Below are 25,393 nucleotides of genomic sequence, written 5' to 3' on the forward strand. Positions count from 1 at the left end.
ATTAGAAGGACAATGCAGGGAATCCAGAGTATTTCATATGGACGCAAATTGTGTGTTCATTCGTCAATGTGAGGGAGCAAGGGATGCGGTAAAGGAGGAATAATGCATCGGAAAAGAGATACTCGGAACCCCAAAGAAAAACCTATCGTTTCCGTAGAAACGTATCTCGAATTAGAAGGACAATGCAGGGAATCCAGAGTATTTCATATGGACGCAAATTGTGTGTTCATTCGTCAATGTGAGGGAGCGAGGGATGCGGTAAAGGAGGAATAATGCATCGGAAAAGAGATACTCGGAACCCCAAAGAAAATCCTATCGTTTCCGTAGAAACGTATCTCGATTTAGAAGGACAATGCAGGGAATCCAGAGTATTTCATATGGACGAAAATTGTGTGTTAATTCGTCAATGTGAGGGAGCGAGGAATGCAGTAAAGGATGAATAATGCATCGGAAAAGAGATACTCGGAACCCCAAAGAAAATGCTATCGTTTCCGTAGAAACGTATCTCGATTTAGAAGGACAATGCAGGGAATCCAGAGTATTTCATATGGACGCAAATTGTGTGTTAATTCGTCAATGTGAGGGAGCGAGGGATGCAGTAAAGGAGGAATAATGCATCGGAAAAGAGATACTCGACTCCCAAAAGAAAATCCTATCGTTTCCGTAGAAACGTATCTCGATTTAGAAGGACAATGCAGGGAATCCAGAGTATTTCATATGGACGCAAATTGTGTGTTAATTCGTAAATGTGAGGGAGCGAGGGATGCAGTAAAGGAGGAATAACGCATCGGAAAAGAGATACTCGGAACCCCAAAGAAAATCCTATCGTTTCCGTAGAAACGTATCTCGATTTAGAAGGACAATGCAGGGAACTCAGAGTATTTCATATGGACGAAAATTGTGTGTTAATGCTCCAATGTTAGGGAGCGAGGGATGCAGTTATGGAGGAATTATGCATCGCAAAAGAGATACTCGGAACCCCAAAGAAAATCCTATTGTTTCCGTATAAAACGTATCTCGATTTAGGAGGACAATGCAGGGAATCCAGAGTATTTCATATGGACGCAAATTACGTGTTAATTCGTCAATGTGAGGGAGCGAGGGATGCAGTAAAGGAGGATTAATGCATCGGAAAAGAGATACTCGGAACCCCAAAGAAAATCCTATCGTTTCCGTAGAAACGTATCTCGAATTAGAAGGACAATGCAGGGAATCCAGAGTATTTCATATGGACGCAAATTGTGTGTTAATTCGTCAATGTGAGGGAGCGAGGGATGCAGTAAAGGAGGAATAATGCATCGGAAAAGAGATACTCGGAACCCCAAAGAAAATCCTATCGTTTCCGTAGAAACGTATATCGATTTAGAAGGACAATGCAGGGAATCCAGAGTATTTCATATGGACGCAAATTGTGTGTTAATTCGTCAATGTGAGGGAGCGAGGAATGCAGTAAAGGAGGAATAATGGATCGGAAAAGAGATACTCGGAACCCCAAAGAAAATCCAATCGTTTCCGTAGAAACGTATCTCGATTTAGAAGGACAATGCAGGGAATCCAGAGTATTTCATATGTGTGTTAATTCGTCAATGTCAGGGAGCGAGGGATGCAGTAAAGGAAGAATAATGCATCGGAAAAGAGATACTCGACTACCAAAAGGAAATCATATCGTTTCCGAAGAAATGTATCTCGTTTTAGAAAGATAATGCAGGGAACACAGAGTATTTCAAATGGACGCAAATTGTGTGTTAATTCGTCAATGTGAGGGAGCGAGGGATGCAGTAAATAAGGAATAATGCATCGGAAAAGAGATACTCGGAACCTCAAAGAAAATCCTATCGTTTCCGTAGAAACGTATCTCGAACTAGAAGGACAATGCAGGGAATCCAGAGTATTTCATATGGATGCAAATTGTGTGTTAATTCGTCAATGAGAGGGAGCGAGGGATGCAGTAAAGGAGGACTAATGCATCGGAAAAGAGATACTCGGAACCCCAAAGAAAATCCTATCGTTTCCATAGAAATGTGTCTCGATATAGAAGGACAATGCAGGGAACTCAGAGTATTTCATATGGACGCAAATTGTGTGTTAATTCGTCAATGTGAGGGAGCGAGGGATGCAGTAAAGGAGGAATAATGCATCGGAAAAGAGATATTCGGAACCCGAAAGAAAATCCTATCGTTTCCGTAGAAACGTATCTCGATTTAGAAGGACAATGCAGGGAATCCAGAGTATTTCATATGGACGCAAATTGTGTGTTAATTCGTCAATGTGAGGGAGCGAGGGATGCAGTAAAGGAGGAATAATGCATCGGAAAAGAGATACTCGGAACCCCAAAGAAAATCCTATCGTTTCCGTAGAAACGTATCTCGATTTAGAAGGACAATGCAAGGAATCCAGAGTATTTCATATGGACGCAAATTGTGTGTTTATTCGTCAATGTGAGGGAGCGAGGAATGCAGTAAAGGAGGAATAATGCATCGGAAAAGAGATACTCGGAACCCCAAAGAAAATCCTATCGTTTCCGTAGAAACGTATCTCGAATTAGAAGGACAATGCAGGGAATCCAGAGTATTTCATATGGACGCAAATTGTGTGTTCATTCGTCAATGTGAGGGAGCGAGGGATGCGGTAAAGGAGGAATAATGCATCGGAAAAGAGATACTCGGAACCCCAAAGAAAATCCTATCGTTTCCGTAGAAACGTATCTCGAATTAGGAGGACAATGCAGGGAATCCAGAGTATTTCATATGGACGCAAATTGTGTGTTCATTCGTCAATGTGAGGGAGCGAGGGATGCGGTAAAGGAGGAATAATGCATCGGAAAAGAGATACTCGGAACCCCAAAGAAAATCCTATCGTTTCCGTAGAAACGTATCTCGATTTAGAAGGACAATGCAGGGAATCCAGAGTATTTCATATGGACGCAAATTGTGTGTTAATTCGTCAATGTGAGGGAGCGAGGAATGCAGTAAAGGATGAATAATGCATCGGAAAAGAGATACTCGGAACCCCAAATATAATCCTATCGTTTCCGTAGAAACGTATCTCGATTTAGAAGGACAATGCAGGGAATCCAGAGTATTTCATATGGACGCAAATTGTGTGTTAATTCGTCAATGTGAGGGAGCGAGGGATGCAGTAAAGGAGGAATAATGCATCGGAAAAGAGATACTTGACTCCCAAAAGAAAATCCTATCGTTTCCGTAGAAACGTATCTCGATTTAGAAGGACAATGCAGGGAATCCAGAGTATTTCATATGGACGCAAATTGTGTGGTAATTCGTAAATGTGAGGGAGCGAGGGATGCAGTAGAGGAGGAATAACGCATCGAAAAAGAGATACTCGGAACCCCAAAGAAATTCCTATCGTTTCCGTAGAAACGTATCTCGATTTAGAAGGACAATGCAGGGAACTCAGAGTATTTCATATGGACGCAAATTGTGTGTTAATGCTCCAATGTTAGGGAGCGAGGGATGCAGTTATGGAGGAATAATGCATCGCAAAAGAGATACTCGGAACCCCAAAGAAAATCCTATCGTTTCCGTATAAAACGTATCTCGATTTAGAAGGACAATGCAGGGAATCCAGAGTATTTCACATGGACGCAAATTACGTGTTAATTCGTCAATGTGAGGGAGCGAGGGATGCAGTAAAGTAGGAATAATGCATCGGAAAAGAGATACTCGGAACCCCAAAGAAAATCCTATCGTTTCCGTAGAAACGTATCTCGATTTAGAAGGACAATGCAGGGAATCCAGAGTATTTCATATGTGTGTTAATTCGTCAATGTCAGGGAGCGAGGGATGCAGTAAAGGAAGAATAATGCATCGGAAAAGAGATACTCGACTACCAAAAGGAAATCATATCGTTTCCGAAGAAATGTATCTCGTTTTAGAAAGATAATGCAGGGAACACAGAGTATTTCAAATGGACGCCAATTGTGTGTTAATTCGTCAATGTGAGGGAGCGAGGGATGCAGTAAAGGAGGAATAATGCATCGGAAAAGAGATACTCGGAACCTCAAAGAAAATCCTATCGTTTCCGTAGAAACGTATCTCGATTTAGAAGGACAATGCAGGGAATCCAGAGTATTTCATATGGACGCAAATTGTGTGTTAATTCGTCAATGTGAGGGAGCGAGGGATGCAGTAAAGGAGGAATAATGCATCGGAAAAGAGATACTCGGAACCCCAAAGAAAATCCTATCGTTTCCGTAGAAACGTGTCTCGATATAGAAGGACAATGCAGGGAACTCAGAGTATTTCATATGGACGCAAATTGTGTGTTAATTCGTCAATGTCAGGGAGCGAGGGATGCAGTAAAGGAGGAATAATGCATCGGAAAAGAGATATTCGGAACCCCAAAGAAAATCCTATCGTTTCCGTAGAAACGTATCTCGATTTAGAAGGACAATTCAAGGAATCCAGAGTATTTCATATGGACGCAATTTGTGTGTTAATTCGACAATGTGAGGGAGCGAGGGATGCAGTAAAGGAGGAATAATGCATCGGAAAAGAGATACTCGGAACCCCAAAGAAAATCCTATCGTTTCCGTAGAAACGTATCTCGATTTAGAAGGACAATGCAGGGAATCCAGAGTATTTCATATGGACGCAAATTGTGTGTTAATTCGTCAATATGAGGGAGCGAGGTATGCAGTAAAGGAGGAATAATGCATCGGAAAGAGATACTCGGAACCCCAAAGAAAATCCTATCGTTTCCGTAGAAACGTGTCTCGATTTAGAAGGACAATGCAGGGAATCCAGAGTATTTCATATGGACGCAAATTGTGTGTTAATTCGTCAATGTGAGGGAGCGAGGGATGCAGTAAAGGAGGAATAATGCATCGGAAAAGAGATACTCGGAACCCCAAAGAAAATCCTATCGTTTCCGTAGAAACGTATCTCGATTTAGAAGGACAATGCAGGGAATCCAGAGTATTTCATATGGACGCAAATTGTGTGTTAATTCGTCAATGTGAGGGAGCGAGGGATGCAGTAAAGTAGGAATAATGCATCGGAAAAGAGATACTCGGAACCCCAAAGAAAATCCTATCGTTTCCGTAGAAACGTATCTCGATTTAGAAGGACAATGCAGGGAATCCAGAGTATTTCATATGGACGCAAATTGTGTGTTAATTCGTCAATGTGAGGGAGCGAGGAATGCAGTAAAGGAGGAATAATGCATCGTAAAAGAGATACTCGGAACCCCAAAGAAAATCCTATCGTTTCCGTAGAAACGTATCTCGATTTAGAAGGATAATGCAGGGAATCCAGAGTATTTCATATGGACGTATATTGTGTGTTAATTCGTCAATATGAGGGAGCGAGGTATGCAGTAAAGGAGGAATAATGCATTGGAAAAGAGATACTCGGAACCACAAAGAAAATCCTATCGTTTCCGTAGAAACGTATATCGATTTAGAAGGACAATGCAGGGAATCCAGAGTATTTCATATGTGTGTTAATTCGTCAATTTGAGGGAGCGAGGGATGTAGTAAAGGAGGAATAACGCATCGGAAAAGAGATACTCGGAACCCCAAAGAAAATCCTATCGTTTCCGTAGAAACGTATCTCGATTTAGAAGGACAATGCAGGGAATCCAGAGTATTTCATATGGACGCAAATTGTGTGTTAATTCGTCAATGTGATGGAGCGAGGGATGCAGTAAAGGAGGAATAATGCATCGTAAAAGAGATACTCGACTCCCAAAAGAAAATCCTATCGTTTCCGTAGAAACGTATCTCGATTTAGAAGGACAATGCAGGGAATCCAGAGTATTTCATATGGACGCAAATTGTGTGTTAATTCGTAAATGTGAGGGAGCGAGGGATGCAGTAAAGGAGGAATAACGCATCGGAAAAGAGATACTCGGAACCCCAAAGAAAATCCTATCGTTTCCGTAGAAACGTATCTCGATTTAGAAGGACAATGCAGGGAACTCAGAGTATTTCATATGGACGAAAATTGTGTGTTAATGCTCCAATGTTAGGGAGCGAGGGATGCAGTTATGGAGGAATAATGCATCGCAAAAGAGATACTCGGAACCCCAAAGAAAATCCTATTGTTTCCGTATAAAACGTATCTCGATTTAGAAGGACAATGCAGGGAATCCAGAGTATTTCATATGGACGCAAATTACGTGTTAATTCGTCAATGTGAGGGAGCGAGGGATGCAGTAAAGGAGGATTAATGCATCGGAAAAGAGATACTCGGAACCCCAAAGAAAATCCTATCGTTTCCGTAGAAACGTATCTCGAATTAGAAGGACAATGCAGGGAATCCAGAGTATTTCATATGGACGCAAATTGTGTGTTAATTCGTCAATGTGAGGGAGCGAGGGATGCAGTAAAGGAGGAATAATGCATCGGAAAAGAGATACTCGGAACCCCAAAGAAAATCCTATCGTTTCCGTAGAAACGTATATCGATTTAGAAGGACAATGCAGGGAATCCAGAGTATTTCATATGGACGCAAATTGTGTGTTAATTCGTCAATGTGAGGGAGCGAGGAATGCAGTAAAGGAGGAATAATGGATCGGAAAAGAGATACTCGGAACCCCAAAGAAAATCCAATCGTTTCCGAAGAAACGTATCTCGATTTAGAAGGACAATGCAGGGAATCCAGAGTATTTCATATGTGTGTTAATTCGTCAATGTCAGGGAGCGAGGGATGCAGTAAAGGAAGAATAATGCATCGGAAAAGAGATACTCGACTACCAAAAGGAAATCATATCGTTTCCGAAGAAATGTATCTCGTTTTAGAAAGATAATGCAGGGAACACAGAGTATTTCAAATGGACGCAAATTGTGTGTTAATTCGTCAATGTGAGGGAGCGAGGGATGCAGTAAAGGAGGAATAATGGATCGGAAAAGAGATACTCGGAACCTCAAAGAAAATCCTATCGTTTCCGTAGAAACGTATCTCGATTTAGAAGGACAATGCAGGGAATCCAGAGTATTTCATATGGATGCAAATTGTGTGTTAATTCGTCAATGAGAGGGAGCGAGTGATGCAGTAAAGGAGGAATAATGCATCGGAAAAGAGATACTCGGAACCCCAAAGAAAATCCTATCGTTTCCGTAGAAATGTGTCTCGATATAGAAGGACAATGCAGGGAATCCAGAGTATTTCATATGGACGCAAATTGTGTGTTCATTCGTCAATGTGAGGGAGCGAGGGATGCGGTAAAGGAGGAATAATGCATCGGAAAAGAGATACTCGGAACCCCAAAGAAAATCCTATCGTTTCCGTAGAAACGTATCTCGATTTAGAAGGACAATGCAGGGAATCCAGAGTATTTCATATGGACGCAAATTGTGTGTTAATTCGTCAATATGAGGGAGCGAGGTATGCAGTAAAGGAGGAATAATGCATCGGAAAAGAGATACTCGGAACCCCAAAGAAAATCCTATCGTTTCCGTAGAAACGTGTCTCGATTTAGAAGGACAATGCAGGGAATCCAGAGTATTTCATATGGACGCAAATTGTGTGTTAATTCGTCAATGTGAGGGAGCGAGGGATGCAGTAAAGGAGGAATAATGCATCGGAAAAGAGATACTCGGAACCCCAAAGAAAATCCTATCGTTTCCGTAGAAACGTATCTCGATTTAGAAGGACAATGCAGGGAATCCAGAGTATTTCATATGGACGCAAATTGTGTGTTAATTCGTCAATGTGAGGGAGCGAGGGATGCAGTAAAGGAGGAATAATGCATCGGAAAAGAGATACTCGGAACCCCAAAGAAAATCCTATCGTTTCCGTAGAAACGTATCTCGATTTAGAAGGACAATGCAGGGAATCCAGAGTATTTCATATGGACGCAAATTGTGTGTTTATTCGTCAATGTGAGGGAGCGAGGAATACAGTAAAGGAGGAATAATGCATCGGAAAAGAGATACTCGGAACCCCAAAGAAAATCCTATCGTTTCCGTAGAAACGTATCTCGAATTAGAAGGACAATGCAGGGAATCCAGAGTATTTCATATGGACGCAAATTGTGTGTTCATTCGTCAATGTGAGGGAGCGAGGGATGCGGTAAAGGAGGAATAATGCATCGGAAAAGAGATACTCGGAACCCCAAAGAAAATCCTATCGTTTCCGTAGAAACGTATCTCGAATTAGAAGGACAATGCAGGGAATCCAGAGTATTTCATATGGACGCAAATTGTGTGTTCATTCGTCAATGTGAGGGAGCGAGGGATGCGGTAAAGGAGGAATAATGCATCGGAAAAGAGATACTCGGAACCCCAAAGAAAATCCTATCGTTTCCGTAGAAACGTATCTCGATATAGAAGGACAATGCAGGGAATCCAGAGTATTTCATATGGACGCAAATTGTGTGTTAATTCGTCAATGTGAGGGAGCGAGGAATGCAGTAAAGGATGAATAATGCATCGGAAAAGAGATACTCGGAACCCCAAAGATAATCCTATCGTTTCCGTAGAAACGTATCTCGATTTAGAAGGACAATGCAGGGAATCCAGAGTATTTCATATGGACGCAAATTGTGTGTTAATTCGTCAATGTGAGGGAGCGAGGGATGCAGTAAAGGAGGAATAATGCATCGGAAAAGAGATACTCGACTCCCAAAAGAAAATCCTATCGTTTCCGTAGAAACGTATCTCGATTTAGAAGGACAATGCAGGGAATCCAGAGTATTTCATATGGACGCAAATTGTGTGGTAATTCGTAAATGTGAGGGAGCGAGGGATGCAGTAAAGGAGGAATAACGCATCGAAAAAGAGATACTCGGAACCCCAAAGAAAATCCTATCGTTTCCGTAGAAACGTATCTCGATTTAGAAGGACAATGCAGGGAACTCAGAGTATTTCATATGGACGCAAATTGTGTGTTAATGCTCCAATGTTAGGGAGCGAGGGATGCAGTTATGGAGGAATAATGCATCGCAAAAGAGATACTCGGAACCCCAAAGAAAATCCTATCGTTTCCGTATAAAACGTATCTCGATTTAGAAGGACAATGCAGGGAATCCAGAGTATTTCATATGGACGCAAATTACGTGTTAATTCGTCAATGTGAGGGAGCGAGGGATGCAGTAAAGGAGGATTAATGCATCGGAAAAGAGATACTCGGAACCCCAAAGAAAATCCTATCGTTTCCGTAGAAACGTATCTCGAATTAGAAGGACAATGCAGGGAATCCAGAGTATTTCATATGGACGCAAATTGTGTGTTAATTCGTCAATGTGAGGGAGCGAGGGATGCAGTAAAGGAGGAATAATGCATCGGAAAAGACATACTCGGAACCCCAAAGAAAATCCTATCGTTTCCGTAGAAACGTATATCGATTTAGAAGGACAATGCAGGGAATCCAGAGTATTTCATATGGACGAAAATTGTGTGTTAATTCGTCAATGTGAGGGAGCGAGGAATGCAGTAAAGGAGGAATAATGGATCGGAAAAGAGATACTCGGAACCCCAAAGAAAATCCAATCGTTTCCGTAGAAACGTATCTCGATTTAGAAGGACAATGCAGGGAATCCAGAGTATTTCATATGTGTGTTAATTCGGCAATGTGAGGGAGCGAGGGATGCAGTAAAGGGGGAATAATGCATCGGAAAAGAGATATTCGGAACCCCAAAGAAAATCCTATCGTTTCCGTAGAAACGTATCTCGATTTAGAAGGACAATTCAAGGAATCCAGAGTATTTCATATGGACGCAATTTGTGTGTTAATTCGACAATGTGAGGGAGCGAGGGATGCAGTAAAGGAGGAATAATGCATCGGAAAAGAGATACTCGGAACCCCAAAGAAAATCCTATCGTTTCCGTTGAAACGTATCTCGAATTAGAAGGACAATGCAGGGAATCCAGAGTATTTCATATGGACGCAAATTGTGTATTAATTCGTCAATGTGAGGGAGCGAGGGGTGCAGTAAAGGAGGAATAATGCATCGGAAAAGAGATACTCGGAACCCCAAACAAAATCCTATCGTTTCCGTAGAAACGTATCTCGATTTAGAAGGACAATGCAGGGAATCCAGAGTATTTCATATGGACGCAAATTGTGTGTTAATTCGTCAATATGAGGGAGCGAGGTATGCAGTAAAGGAGGAATAATGCATCGGAAATGAGATACTCGGAACCCCAAAGAAAATCCTATCGTTTCCGTAGAAACGTATCTCGATTTAGAAGGACACTGCAGGGAATCCAGAGTATTTCATATGGACGCAAATTGTGTGTTAATTCGTCAATGTGAGGGAGCGAGGGATGCAGTAAAGGAGGAATAATGCATCGGAAAAGAGATACTCGGAACCCCAAAGAAAATCCTATCGTTTCCGTAGAAACGTATCTCGATTTAGAAGGACAAAGCAGGGAATCCAGAGTATTTCATATGGACGCAAATTGTGTGTTAATTCGTCAATGTGAGGGAGCGAGGGATGCAGTAAAGGAGGAATAATGCATCGGAAAAGAGATACTCGGAACCCCATCGAAAATCCTATCGTTTCCGTAGAAACGTATCTCGATTTAGAAGGACAATGCAGGGAGTCCAGAGTATTTCATATGGACGCAAATTGTGTGTTAATTCGTCAATGTGAGGGAGCGAGGGATGCAGTAAAGGACGAATAATGCATCGGAAAAGAGATACTCGGAACCCCAAAGAAAATCCTATCGTTTCCGTAGAAACGTATCTCGATTTAGAAGGACAATGCAGGGAATCCAGAGTATTTCATATGGACGCAAATTGTGTGTTAATTCGTCAATGTGAGGGAGCGAGGAATGCAGTAAAGGGGGAATAATGCATCGGAAAAGAGATACTCGGAACCCCAAAGAAAATCCTATCGTTTCCGTAGAAACGTATCTCGATTTAGAAGGATAATGCAGGAAATCCAGAGTATTTCATATGGACGTATATTGTGTGTTAATTCGTCAATATGAGGGAGCGAGGTATGCAGTAAAGGAGGAATAATGCATTGGAAAAGAGATACTCGGAACCCCAAAGAAAATCCTATTGTTTCCGTAGAAACGTGTATCGATTTAGAAGGACAATGCAGTGAATCCAGAGTATTTCATATGGACGCAAATTGTGTGTTAATTCGTCAATGTGAGGGAGCGAGGGATGCAGTAAAGGAGGAATAATGCATCGGAAAAGAGATACTCAACTCCCAAAAGAAAATCCTATCGTTTCCGTAGAAACGTATCTCGATTTAGAAGGACAATGCAGGGAATCCAGAGTATTTCATATGGACGCAAATTGTGTGTTAATTCGTAAATGTGAGGGAGCGAGGGATGCAGTAAAGGAGGAATAACGCATCGGAAAAGAGATACTCGGAACCCCAAAGAAAATCCTATCGTTTCCGTAGAAACGTATCTTGATATAGAAGGACAATGCAGGGAACTCAGAGTATTTCATATGGACGCAAATTGTGTGTTAATTCGTCAATGTGAGGGAGTGAGGGATGCAGTAAAGGAGTAATAATGCATCGGAAAAGAGATATTTGGAACCCCAAAGAAAATCCAATCGTTTCCGTAGAAACGTATCTCGATTTAGAAGGACAATTCAAGGAATCCAGAGTATTTCATATGGACGCAATTTGTGTGTTAATTCGACAATGTGAGGGAGCGAGGGATGCAGTAAAGGAGGAATAATGCATCGGAAAAGAGATACTGGGAACCCCAAGGAAAATCCTATCGTTTCCGTAGAAACGAATCTCGAATTAGAAGGACAATGCCGGGAATCCAGAGTATTTCATATGGACGCAAATTGTGTGTTAATTCGTCAATGTGAGGGAGCGAGGGATGCAGTAAAAGAGGAATAATGCATCGGAAAAGAGATACTCGGAACCCCAAAGAAAATCCTATCGTTTCCGTAGAAACGTATATCGATTTAGAAGGACAATGCAGGTAATCCAGAGTATTTCATATGGACGCAAATTGTGTGTTAATTCGTCAAAGTGAGGGAGCGAGGAATGCAGTAAAGGAGGAATAATGGATCGGAAAAGAGATACTCGGAACCCCAAAGAAAATCCAATCGTTTCCGTAGAAACGTATCTCGATTTAGAAGGACAATGCAGGGAATCCAGAGTATTTCATATGTGTGTTAATTCGTCAATGTCAGGGAGCGAGGGATGCAGTAAAGGAAGAATAATGCATCGGAAAAGAGATACTCGACTACCAAAAGGAAATCATATCGTTTCCGAAGAAATGTATCCGGTTTTAGAAAGATAATGCAGGGAACACAGAGTATTTCATATGGACGCAAATTGTGTGTTAATTCGGCAATGTGAGGGAGCGAGGGATGCAGTAAAGGAGGAATAATGCATCGGAAAAGAGATACTCGGAACCTCAAAGAAAATCCTATCGTTTCCGTAGAAACGTATCTCGATTTAGAAGGACAATGCAGGGAATCCAGAGTATTTCATATGGACGCAAATTGTGTGTTAATTCGTCAATGTGAGGGAGCGAAGGATGCAGTAACGGAGGAGTAATGCATCGGAAAAGAGATACTCGGAACCCCAATGAAAATCCTATCATTACCGTAGAAACGTATCTCGATTTAGAAGGACAATGCAGGGTATCCAGAGTATTTCATATGGACGCAAATTGTGTGTTAATTCGTCAATGTGAGGGAGCAAGGGATGCAGTAAAGGAGGAATAATGCATCGGAAAAGAGATACTCGGAACCCCAAAGAAAATCCTATCGTTTCCGTAGAACCGTATCAAGATATAGAAGGACAATGCAGGGAACTCAAAGTATTTCATATGGACGCAAATTGTGTGTTAATTCGTCAATGTGAGGGAGCGAGGGATGCAGTAAAGGAGGAATAATTTATCGGAAAAGAGATATTCGGAACCCCAAAGAAAATCCTATCGTTTCCGTAGAAACGTATCTCGATTTAGAAGGACAATTCAAGGAATCCAGAGTATTTCATATGGACGCAATTTGTGTGTTAATTCGACAATGTGAGGGAGCGAGGGATGCAGTAAAGGAGGAATAATGCATCGGAAAAGAGATACTCGGAACCCCAAAGAAAATCCTATCGTTTCCGTAGAAACGTATCTCGAATTAGAAGGACAATGCAGGGAATCCAGAGTATTTCATATGGACGCAAATTGTGTGTTCATTCGTCAATGTGAGGGAGCGAGGAATGCGGTAAAGGAGGAATAATGCATCGGAAAAGAGATACTCGGAACCCCAAAGAAAATCCTATCGTTTCCGTAGAAACGTATCTCGATTTAGAAGGACAATGCAGGGAATCCAGAGTATATCATATGGACGCAAATTCTGTGTTAATTCGTCAATATGAGGGAGCGAGGTATGCAGTAAAGGAGGAATAATGCATCGGAAAAGAGATACTCGGAACCCCAAAGAAAATCCTATCGTTTCCGTAGAAACGTATCTCGATATAGAAGGACAATGCAGGGAACTCAGAGTATTTCATATGGACGCAAATTGTGTGTTAATTCGGCAATGTGAGGGAGCGAGGGATGCAGTAAAGGAGGAATAATGCATCGGAAAAGAGATATTCGGAACCCCAAAGAAAATCCTATCGTTTCCGTAGAAACGTATCTCGATTTAGAAGGACAATTCAAGGAATCCAGAGTATTTCATATGGACGCAATTTGTGTGTTAATTCGACAATGTGAGGGAGCGAGGGATGCAGTAAAGGAGGAATAATGCATCGGAAAAGAGATACTCGGAACCCCAAAGAAAATCCTATCGTTTCCGTTGAAACGTATCTCGAATTAGAAGGACAATGCAGGGAATCCAGAGTATTTCATATGGACGCAAATTGTGTGTTAATTCGTCAATGTGAGGGAGCGAGGGGTGCAGTAAAGGAGGAATAATGCATCGGAAAAGAGATACTCGGAACCCCAAACAAAATCCTATCGTTTCCGTAGAAACGTATCTCGATTTAGAAGGACAATGCAGGGAATCCAGAGTATTTCATATGGAGGCAAATTGTGTGTTAATTCGTTAATATGAGGGAGCGAGGTATGCAGTAAAGGAGGAATAATGCATCGGAAATGAGATACTCGGAACCCCAAAGAAAATCCTATCGTTTCCGTAGAAACGTATCTCGATTTAGAAGGACAATGCAGGGAATCCAGAGTATTTCATATGGACGCAAATTGTGTGTTAATTCGTCAATGTGAGGGAGCGAGGGATGCAGTAAAGGAGGAATAATGCATCGGAAAAGAGATACTCGGAACCCCAAAGAAAATCCTATCGTTTCCGTAGAAACGTATCTCGATTTAGAAGGACAATGCAGGGAATCCAGAGTATTTCATATGGACGCAAATTGTGTGTTAATTCGTCAATGTGAGGGAGCGAGGGATGCAGTAAAGGAGGAATAATGCATCGGAAAAGAGATACTCGGAACCCCAAAGAAAATCCAATCGTTTCCGTAGAAACGTATCTCGATTTAGAAGGACAATGCAGGGAATCCAGAGTATTTCATATGGACGCAAATTGTGTGTTAATTCGTCAATGTGGGGGAGCGAGGAATGCAGTAAAGGAGGAATAATGCATCGGAAAAGAGATACTCGGAACCCCAAAGAAAATCCTATCGTTTCCGTAGAAACGTATCTCGATTTAGAAGGATAATGCAGGGAATCCAGAGTATTTCATATGGACGTATATTGTGTGTTAATTCGTCAATATGAGGGAGCGAGGTATGCAGTAAAGGAGGAATAATGCATTGGAAAAGAGATACTCGGAACCACAAAGAAAATCCTATTGTTTCCGTAGAAACGTATATCGATTTTGAAGGACAATGCAGGGAATCCAGAGTATTTCATACGTGTGTTAATTCGTCAATTTGAGGGAGCGAGGGATGTAGTAAAGGAGGAATAACGCATCGGAAAAGAGATACTCGGAACCCCAAAGAAAATCCTATCGTTCCTGTAGAAACGTATCTCGATTTAGAAGGACAATGCAGGGTATCCAGAGTATTTCATATGGACGCAAATTGTGTGTTAATTCGTCAATGTGAGGGAGCGAGGGATGCAGTAAAGGAGGAATAATGCATCGGAAAAGAGATACTCGACTCCCAAAAGAAAATCCTATCGTTTCCGTAGAAACGTATCTCGATTTAGAAGGACAATGCAGGGAATCCCGATTATTTCATATGGACGCAAATTGTGTGTTAATTCGTCAATGTGAGGGAGCGAGGGATGCAGTAAAGGAGGAATAATGCATCGGAAAAGAGATACTCGGAACCCCAAAGAAAATCCTATCGTTTCCGTAGAAACGTATCTCGATATAGAAGGACATAGCAGGGAACTCAGAGTATTTCATATGGACGCAAATTGTGTGTTAATTCGGCAATGTGAGGGAGCGAGGGATGCAGTAAAGGAGGAATAATGCATCGGAAAAGAGATATTCGGAACCCCAAAGAAAATCCTATCGTTTCCGTAGAAACGTATCTCGATTAAGAAGGACAATTCAAGGAATCCAGAGTATTTCATATGGACGCAATTTGTGTGTTAATTCGACAATGTGAGGGAGCGAGGGATGCAGTAAAGGAGGAATAATGCATCGGAAAAGAGATACTCGGAACCCCAAAGAAAATCCTATCGTTTCCGTTGAAACGTATCTCGAATTAGAAGGACAATGCAGGGAATCCAGAGTATTTCATATGGACGCAAATTGTGTGTTAATTCGTCAATGTGAGGGAGCGAGGGGTGCAGTAAAGGAGGAATAATGCATCGGAAAAGAGATACTCGGAACCCCAAACAAAATCCTATCGTTTCCGTAGAAACGTATCTCGATTTAGAAGGACAATGCAGGGAATCCAGAGTATTTCATATGTGTGTTAATTCGTCAATGTCAGGGAGCGAGGGATGCAGTAAAGGAAGAATAATGCATCGGAAAAGAGATACTCGACTACCAAAAGGAAATCATATCGTTTCCGAAGAAATGTATCTCGTTTTAGAAAGATTTTGCAGGGAACACAGAGTACTTCATATGGACGCAAATTGTGTGTTAATTCGGCAATGTGAGGGAGCGAGGGATGCAGTAAAGGAGGAATAATGCATCGGAAAAGAGATACTCGGAACCTCAAAGAAAATCCTATCGTTTCCGTAGAAACGTATCTCGATTTAGAAGGACAATGTAGGGAGTCCAGAGTATTTCATATGGACGCAAATTGTGTGTTAATTCGTCAATGTGAGGGAGCGAAGGATGCAGTAACGGAGGAGTAATGCATCGGAAAAGAGATACTCGGAACCCCAATGAAAATCCTATCATTTCCGTAGAAACGTATCTCGATTTACACGGACAATGCAGGGAATCCAGAGTATTTCATATGGACGCAAATTGTGTGTTTATTCGTCAATGTGAGGGAGCGAGGAATGCAGTAAAGGAGGAATAATGCATCGGAAAAGAGATACTCGGAACCCCAAAGAAAATCCTATCGTTTCCGTAGAAACGTATCTCGAATTAGAAGGACAATGCAGGGAATCCAGAGTATTTCATATGGACGCAAATTGTGTGTTAATTCGTCAATGTGAGGGAGCGAGGGATGCAGTAAAGGAGGAATAATGCATCGGAAAAAAGATATTCGGAACCACAAAGAAAATCCTATCGTTTCCGTAGAAACGTATCTCGATTTAGAAGGACAATTCAAGGAATCCAGAGTATTTCATATGGACGCAATTTGTGTGTTAATTCGACAATGTGTGGGAGCGAGGGATGCAGTAAAGGAGGAATAATGCATCGGAAAAGAGATACTCGGAACCCCAAAGAAAATCCTATCGTTTCCGTAGAAACGTATCTCGAATTAGAAGGACAATGCAGGGAATCCAGAGTATTTCATATGGACGCAAATTGTGTGTTCATTCGTCAATGTGATGGAGCGAGGGATGCGGTAAAGGAGGAATAATGCATCGGAAAAGAGATACTCGGAACCCCAAAGAAAATCCTATCGTTTCCGTAGAAACGTATCTCGATTTAGAAGGACAATGCAGGGAATCCAGAGTATTTCATATGGACGCAAATTGTGTGTTAATTCGTCAATATGAGGGAGCGAGGTATGCAGTAAAGGAGGAATAATGCATCGGAAAAGAGATACTCGGAACCCCAAAGAAAATCCTATCGTTTCCGTAGAAACGTATCTCGATATAGAAGGACAATGCAGGGAACTCAGAGTATTTCATATGGACGCAAATTGTGTGTTAATTCGGCAATGTCAGGGAGCGAGGGATGCAGTAAAGGAGGAATAATGCATCGGAAAAGAGATATTCGGAACCCCAAAGAAAATCCTATCGTTTCCGTAGAAACGTATCTCGATTTAGAAGGACAATTCAAGGAATCCAGAGTATTTCATATGGACGCAATTTGTGTGTTAATTCGACAATGTGAGGGAGCGAGGGATGCAGTAAAGGAGGAATAATGCATCGGAAAAGAGATACTCGGAACCCCAAAGAAAATCCTATCGTTTCCGTTGAAACGTATCTCGAATTAGAAGGACAATGCAGGGAATCCAGAGTATTTCATATGGACGCAAATTGTGTGTTAATTCGTCAATGTGAGGGAGCGAGGGGTGCAGTAAAGGAGCAATAATGCATCGGAAAAGAGATACTCGGAACCCCAAACAAAATCCTATCGTTTCCGTAGAAACGTATCTCGATTTAGAAGGACAATGCAGGGAATCCAGAGTATTTCATATGGACGCAAATTGTGTGTTAATTCGTCAATATGAGGGAGAGAGGTATGCAGTAAAGGAGGAATAATGCATCGGAAATGAGATACTCGGAACCCCAAAGAAAATCCTATCGTTTCCGTAGAAACGTATCTCGATTTAGAAGGACAATGCAGGGAATCCAGAGTATTTCATATGGACGCAAATTGTGTGTTAATTCGTCAATGTGAGGGAGCGAGGGATGCAGTAAAGGAGGAATAATGCATCGGAAAAGAGATACTGGGAACCCCAAGGAAAATCCTATCGTTTCCGTAGAAACGTATATCGATTTAGAAGGACAATGCAGGAAATCCAGAGTATTTCATATGGACGCAAATTGTGTGTTAATTCGTCAATGTGAGGGAGCGAGGAATGCAGTAAAGGAGGAATAATGGATCGGAAAAGAGATACTCGGAACCCCATAGAAAATCCAATCGTTTCCGTACAAACGTATCGCGATGTAGAAGGACAATGCAGGGAATCCAGAGTACTTCATATGTGTGTTAATTCGTCAATGTCAGGGAGCGAGGGATGCAGTAAAGGAAGAATAATGCATAGGAAAAGAGATACTCGACTACCAAAAGGAAATCATATCGTTTCCGAAGAAATGTATCTCGTTTTAGAAAGATAATGCAGGGAACACAGAGTATTTCATATGGACGCAAATTGTGTGTTAATTCGGCAATGTGAGGGAGCGAGGGATGCAGTAAAGGAGGAATAATGCATCGGAAAAGAGATACTCGGAACCTCAAAGAAAATCCTATCGTTTCCGTAGAAACGTATCTCGATTTAGAAGGACAATGCAGGGAGTCCAGAGTATTTCATATGGACGCAAATTGTGTGTTAATTCGTCAATGTGAGGGAGCGAAGGATGCAGTAACGGAGGAGTAATGCATCGGAAAAGAGATACTCGGAACCCCAATGAAAATCCTATCATTTCCGTAGAAACGTATCTCGATTTAGAAGGACAATGCAGGGAATCCAGAGTATTTCATATGGACGCAAATTGTGTGTTAATTCGTCAATGTGAGGGAGCGAGGGATGTAGTAAAGGAGGAATAATGCATCGGAAAAGAGATACACGGAACCCCAAAGAAAATCCTATCGTTTCCGTAGAAACGTATCTCGATATAGAAGGACAATGCAGGGAACTCAGAGTATTTCATATGGACGCAAATTGTGTGTTAATTCGTCAATGTTAGGGAGCGAGGGATGCAGTAAAGGAGGAATAATGCATCGGAAAAGAGATATTCGGAACCCCAAAGAAAATCCTATCGTTTCCGTAGAAACGTATCTCGATTTAGAAGGACAATTCAAGGAATCCAGAGTATTTCATATGGACGCAATTTGTGTGTTAATTCGACAATGTGAGGGAGCGAGGGATGCAGTAAAGGAGGAATAATGCATCGGAAAAGAGATACTCGGAACCCCAAAAAAATCCTATCGTTTCCGTAGAAACGTATATCGATTTAGAAGGACAATGCAGGTAATCCAGAGTATTTCATATGGACGCAAATTGTGTGTTAATTCGTCAATGTGAGGGAGCGAGGAATGCAGTAAAGGAGGAATAATGCATCGGAAAAGAGATACTCGGGACCCCAAAGAAAATCCAATCGTTTCCGTAGAAACGTATCTCGATTTAGAAGGACAATGCAGGGAATCCAGAGTACTTCATATGTGTGTTAATTCGTCAATGTCAGGGAGCGAGGGATGCAGTAAAGGAAGAATAATGCATCGGAAAAGAGATACTCGACTACCAAAAGGAAATCATATCGTTTCCGAAGAAATGTATCTCGTTTTAGAAAGATAATGCAGGGAACACAGAGTATTTCATATGGACGCAAATTGTGTGTCAATTCGGCAATGTGAGGGAGCGAGGGATGCAGTAAAGGAGGAATAATGCATCGGAAAAGAGATACTCGGAACCTCAAAGAAAATCCTATCGTTTCCGTAGAAACGTATCTCGATTTAGAAGGACAATGCAGGGAATCCAGAGTATTTCATATGGACGCAAATTGTGTGTTAATTCGTCAATGTGAGGGAGCGAAGGATGCAGTAACGGAGGAGTAATGCATCGGAAAAGAGATACTCGGAACCCCAATGAAAATCCGATCATTTCCGTAGAAACGTATCTCGATTTAGAAGGACAATGCAGGGAATCCAGAGTATTTCATATGGACGCAAATTGTGTGTTAATTCGTCAATGTGAGGGAGCGAGGGATGCAGTAAAGGAGGAATAATGCATCGGAAAAGAGATACACGGAACCCCAAAGAAAATCCTATCGTTTCCGTAGAAACGTATCTCGATATAGAAGGACAATGCAGGGAACTCAGAGTATTTCATATGGACGCAAATTGTGTGTTAATTCGTCAATGTTAGGGAGCGAGGGATGCAGTAAAGGAGGAATAATGCATCGGAAAAGAGATATTCGGAACCCCAAAGAAAATCCTATCGTTTCCGTAGAAACGTATCTCGATTTAGAAGGACAATTCAAGGAATCCAGAGTATTTCATATGGACGCAATTTGTGTGTTAATTCGACAATGTGAGGGAGCGAGGGATGCAGTAAAGGAGGAATAATGCATCGGAAAAGAGATACTCGGAACCCCAAAGAAAATCCTATCGTTTCCGTAGAAACGTATCTCGAATCAGAAGGACAATGCAGGGAATCCAGAGTATTTCATATGGACGCAAATTGTGTGTTCATTCGTCAATGTGAGGGAGCGAGGGATGCGGTAAAGGAGGAATAATGCATCGGAAAAGAGATACTCGGAACCCCAAAGAAAATCCTATCGTTTCCGTTGAAACGTATCTCGAATTAGAAGGACAATGCAGGGAATCCAGAGTATTTCATATGGACGCAAATTGTGTGTTAATTCGTCAATGTGAGGGAGCGAGGGGTGCAGTAAAGGAGGAATAATGCATCGGAAAAGAGATACTCGGAACCCCAAACAAAATCCTATCGTTTCCGTTGAAACGTATCTCGATTTAGGAGGACAATGCAGGGAATCCAGAGTATTTCATATGGACGCAAATTGTGTGTTAATTCGTCAATATGAGGGAGCGAGGTATGCAGTAAAGGAGGAATAATGCATCGGAAATGAGATACTCGGAACCCCAAAGAAAATCCTATCGTTTCCGTAGAAACGTATCTCGATTTAGAAGGACAATGCAGGGAATCCAGAGTATTTCATATGGACGCAAATTGTGTGTTAATTCGTCAATGTGAGGGAGCGAGGGATGCAGTAAAGGAGGAATAATGCATCGGAAAAGAGATACTCGGAACCCCAAAGAAAATCCTATCGTTTCCGTAGAAACGTATCTCGATTTAGAAGGACAATGCAGGGAATCCAGAGTATTTCATATGGACGCAAATTGTGTGTTAATTCGTCAATGTGGGGGAGCGAGGAATGCAGTAAAGGAGGAATAATGCATCGGAAAAGAGATACTCGGAACCCCAAAGAAAATCCTATCGTTTCCGTAGAAACGTATCTCGATTTAGAAGGATAATGCAGGGAATCCAGAGTATTTCATATGGACGTATATTGTGTGTTAATTCGTCAATATGAGGGAGCGAGGTATGCAGTAAAGGAGGAATAATGCATTGGAAAAGAGATACTCGGAACCACAAAGAAAATCCTATTGTTTCCGTAGAAACGTATATCGATTTAGAAGGACAATGCAGGGAATCCAGAGTATTTCATATGTGTGTTAATTCTTCAATTTGAGGGAGCGAGGGATGTAGTAAAGGAGGAATAACGCATCGGAAAAGAGATAATCGGAACCCCAAAGAAAATCCTATCGTTTCCGTAGAAACGTATCTCGATTTAGAAGGACAATGCAGGGAATCCAGAGTATTTCATATGGACGCAAATTGTGTGTTAATTCGTCAATGTGAGGGAGCGAGGGATGCAGTAAAGGAGGAATAATGCATCGGAAAAGAGATACTCGACTCCCAAAAGAAAATCCTATCGTTTCCGTAGAAACGTATCTCGATTTCGAAGGACAATGCAGGGAATCCAGAGTATTTCATATGGACGCAAATTGTGTGTTAATTCGTCAATGTGAGGGAGCGAGGGATGCAGTAAAGGAGGAATAATGCATCGGAAAAGAGATACACGGAACCCCAAAGAAAATCCTATCGTTTCCGTAGAAACGTATCTCGATATAGAAGGACAATGCAGGGAACTCAGAGTATTTCATATGGACGCAAATTGTGTGTTAATTCGTCAATGTTAGGGAGCGAGGGATGCAGTAAAGGAGGAATAATGCATCGGAAAAGAGATATTCGGAACCCCAAAGAAAATCCTATCGTTTCCGTAGAAACGTAACTCGATTTAGAAGGACAATTCAAGGAATCCAGAGTATTTCATATGGACGCAATTTGTGTGTTAATTCGACAATGTGAGAGAGCGAGGGATGCAGTAAAGGAGGAATAATGCATCGGAAAAGAGATACTCGGAACCCCAAAGAAAATCCTATCGTTTCCGTAGAAACGTATCTCGAATCAGAAGGACAATGCAGGGAATCCAGAGTATTTCATATGGACGTATATTGTGTGTTAATTCGTCAATATGAGGGAGCGAGGTATGCAGTAAAGGAGGAATAATGCATTGGAAAAGAGATACTCGGAACCACAAAGAAAATCCTATTGTTTCCGTAGAAACGTATATCGATTTTGAAGGACAATGCAGGGAATCCAGAGTATTTCATATGTGTGTTAATTCGTCAATTTGAGGGAGCGAGGGATGTAGTAAAGGAGGAATAACGCATCGGAAAAGAGATACTCGGAACCCCAAATAAAATCCTATCGTTCCTGTAGAAACGTATCTCGATTTAGAAGGACAATGCAGGGTATCCAGAGTATTTCATATGGACGCAAATTGTGTGTTAATTCGTCAATGTGAGGGAGCGAGGGATGCAGTAAAGGAGGAATAATGCATCGGAAAAGAGATACTCGACTCCCAAAAGAAAATCCTATCGTTTCCGTAGAAACGTATCTCGATTTAGAAGGACAATGCAGGGAATCCAGATTATTTCATATGGACGCAAATTGTGTGTTAATTCGTCAATGTGAGGGAGCGAGGGATGCAGTAAAGGAGGAATAATGCATCGGAAAAGAGATACTCGGAACCCCAAAGAAAATCCTATCGTTTCCGTAGAAACGTATCTCGATATAGAAGGACATAGCAGGGAACTCAGAGTATTTCATATGGACGCAAATTGTGTGTTAATTCGGCAATGTGAGGGAGCGAGGGATGCAGTAAAGGAGGAATAATGCATCGGAAAAGAGATATTCGGAACCCCAAAGAAAATCCTATCGTTTCCGTAGAAACGTATCTCGATTAAGAAGGACAATTCAAGGAATCCAGAGTATTTCATATGGACGCAATTTGTGTGTTAATTCGACAATGTGAGGGAGCGAGGGATGCAGTAAAGGAGGAATAATGCATCGGAAAAGAGATACTCGGAACCCCAAAGAAAATCCTATCGTTTCCGTTGAAACGTATCTCGAATTAGAAGGACAATGCAGGGAATCCAGAGTATTTCATATGGACGCAAATTGTGTGTTAATTCGTCAATGTGAGGGAGCGAGGGGTGCAGTAAAGGAGGAATAATGCATCGGAAAAGAGATACTCGGAACCCCAAACAAAATCCTATCGTTTCCGTAGAAACGTATCTCGATTTAGAAGGACAATGCAGGGAATCCAGAGTATTTCATATGTGTGTTAATTCGTCAATGTCAGGGAGCGAGGGATGCAGTAAAGGAAGAATAATGCATCGGAAAAGAGATACTCGACTACCAAAAGGAAATCATATCGTTTCCGAAGAAATGTATCTCGTTTTAGAAAGATAATGCAGGGAACACAGAGTACTTCATATGGACGCAAATTGTGTGTTAATTCGGCAATGTGAGGGAGCGAGGGATGCAGTAAAGGAGGAATAATGCATCGGAAAAGAGATACTCGGAACCTCAAAGAAAATCCTATCGTTTCCGTAGAAACGTATCTCGATTTAGAAGGACAATGTAGGGAATCCAGAGTATTTCATATGGACGCAAATTGTGTGTTAATTCGACAATGTGAGGGAGCGAAGGATGCAGTAACGGAGGAGTAATGCATCGGAAAAGAGATACTCGGAACCCCAATGAAAATCCTATCATTTCCGTAGAAACGTATCTCGATTTAGAAGGACAATGCAGGGAATCCAGAGTATTTCATATGGACGCAAATTGTGTGTTTATTCGTCAATGTGAGGGAGCGAGGAAAGCAGTAAAGGAGGAATAATGCATCGGAAAAGAGATACTCGGAACCCCAAAGAAAATCCTATCGTTTCCGTAGAAACGTATCTCGAATTAGATGGACAATGCAGGGAATCCAGAGTATTTCATATGGACGCAAATTGTGTGTTAATTCGTCAATGTGAGGGAGCGAGGGATGCAGTAAAGGAGGAATAATGCATCGGAAAAAAGATATTCGGAACCACAAAGAAAATCCTATCGTTTCCGTAGAAACGTATCTCGATTTAGAAGGACAATTCAAGGAATCCAGAGTATTTCATATGGACGCAATTTGTGTGTTAATTCGACAATGTGTGGGAGCGAGGGATGCAGTAAAGGAGGAATAATGCATCGGAAAAGAGATACTCGGAACCCCAAAGAAAATCCTATCGTTTCCGTAGAAACGTATCTCGAATTAGAAGGACAATGCAGGGAATCCAGAGTATTTCATATGGACGCAAATTGTGTGTTCATTCGTCAATGTGAGGGAGCGAGGGATGCGGTAAAGGAGGAATAATGCATCGGAAAAGAGATACTCGGAACCCCAAAGAAAATCCTATCGTTTCCGTAGAAACGTATCTCGATTTAGAAGGACAATGCAGGGAATCCAGAGTATTTCATATGGACGCAAATTGTGTGTTAATTCGTCAATATGAGGGAGCGAGGTATGCAGTAAAGGAGGAATAATGCATCGGAAAAGAGATACTCGGAACCCCAAAGAAAATCCTATCGTTTCCGTAGAAACGTATCTCGATATAGAAGGACAATGCAGGGAACTCAGAGTATTTCATATGGACGCAAATTGTGTGTTAATTCGGCAATGTCAGGGAGCGAGGGATGCAGTAAAGGAGGAATAATGCATCGGAAAAGAGATATTCGGGACCCCAAAGAAAATCCTATCGTTTCCGTAGAAACGTATCTCGATTTAGAAGGACAATTCAAGGAATCCAGAGTATTTCATATGGACGCAATTTGTGTGTTAATTCGACAATGTGAGGGAGCGAGGGATGCAGTAAAGGAGGAATAATGCATCGGAAAAGAGATACTCGGAACCCCAAAGAAAATCCTATCGTTTCCGTTGAAACGTATCTCGAATTAGAAGGACAATGCAGGGAATCCAGAGTATTTCATATGGACGCAAATTGTGTGTTAATTCGTCAATGTGAGGGAGCGAGGGGTGCAGTAAAGGAGCAATAATGCATCGGAAAAGAGATACTCGGAACCCCAAACAAAATCCTATCGTTTCCGTAGAAACGTATCTCGATTTAGAAGGACAATGCAGGGAATCCAGAGTATTTCATATGGACGCAAATTGTGTGTTAATTCGTCAATATGAGGGAGAGAGGTATGCAGTAAAGGAGGAATAATGCATCGGAAATGAGATACTCGGAACCCCAAAGAAAATCCTATCGTTTCCGTAGAAACGTATCTCGATTTAGAAGGACAATGCAGGGAATCCAGAGTATTT

This window comes from Schistocerca nitens, chromosome 2 (assembly GCF_023898315.1).
Source record: "Schistocerca nitens isolate TAMUIC-IGC-003100 chromosome 2, iqSchNite1.1, whole genome shotgun sequence".
NCBI classification, from domain to species: Eukaryota; Metazoa; Arthropoda; class Insecta; order Orthoptera; family Acrididae; genus Schistocerca; species Schistocerca nitens.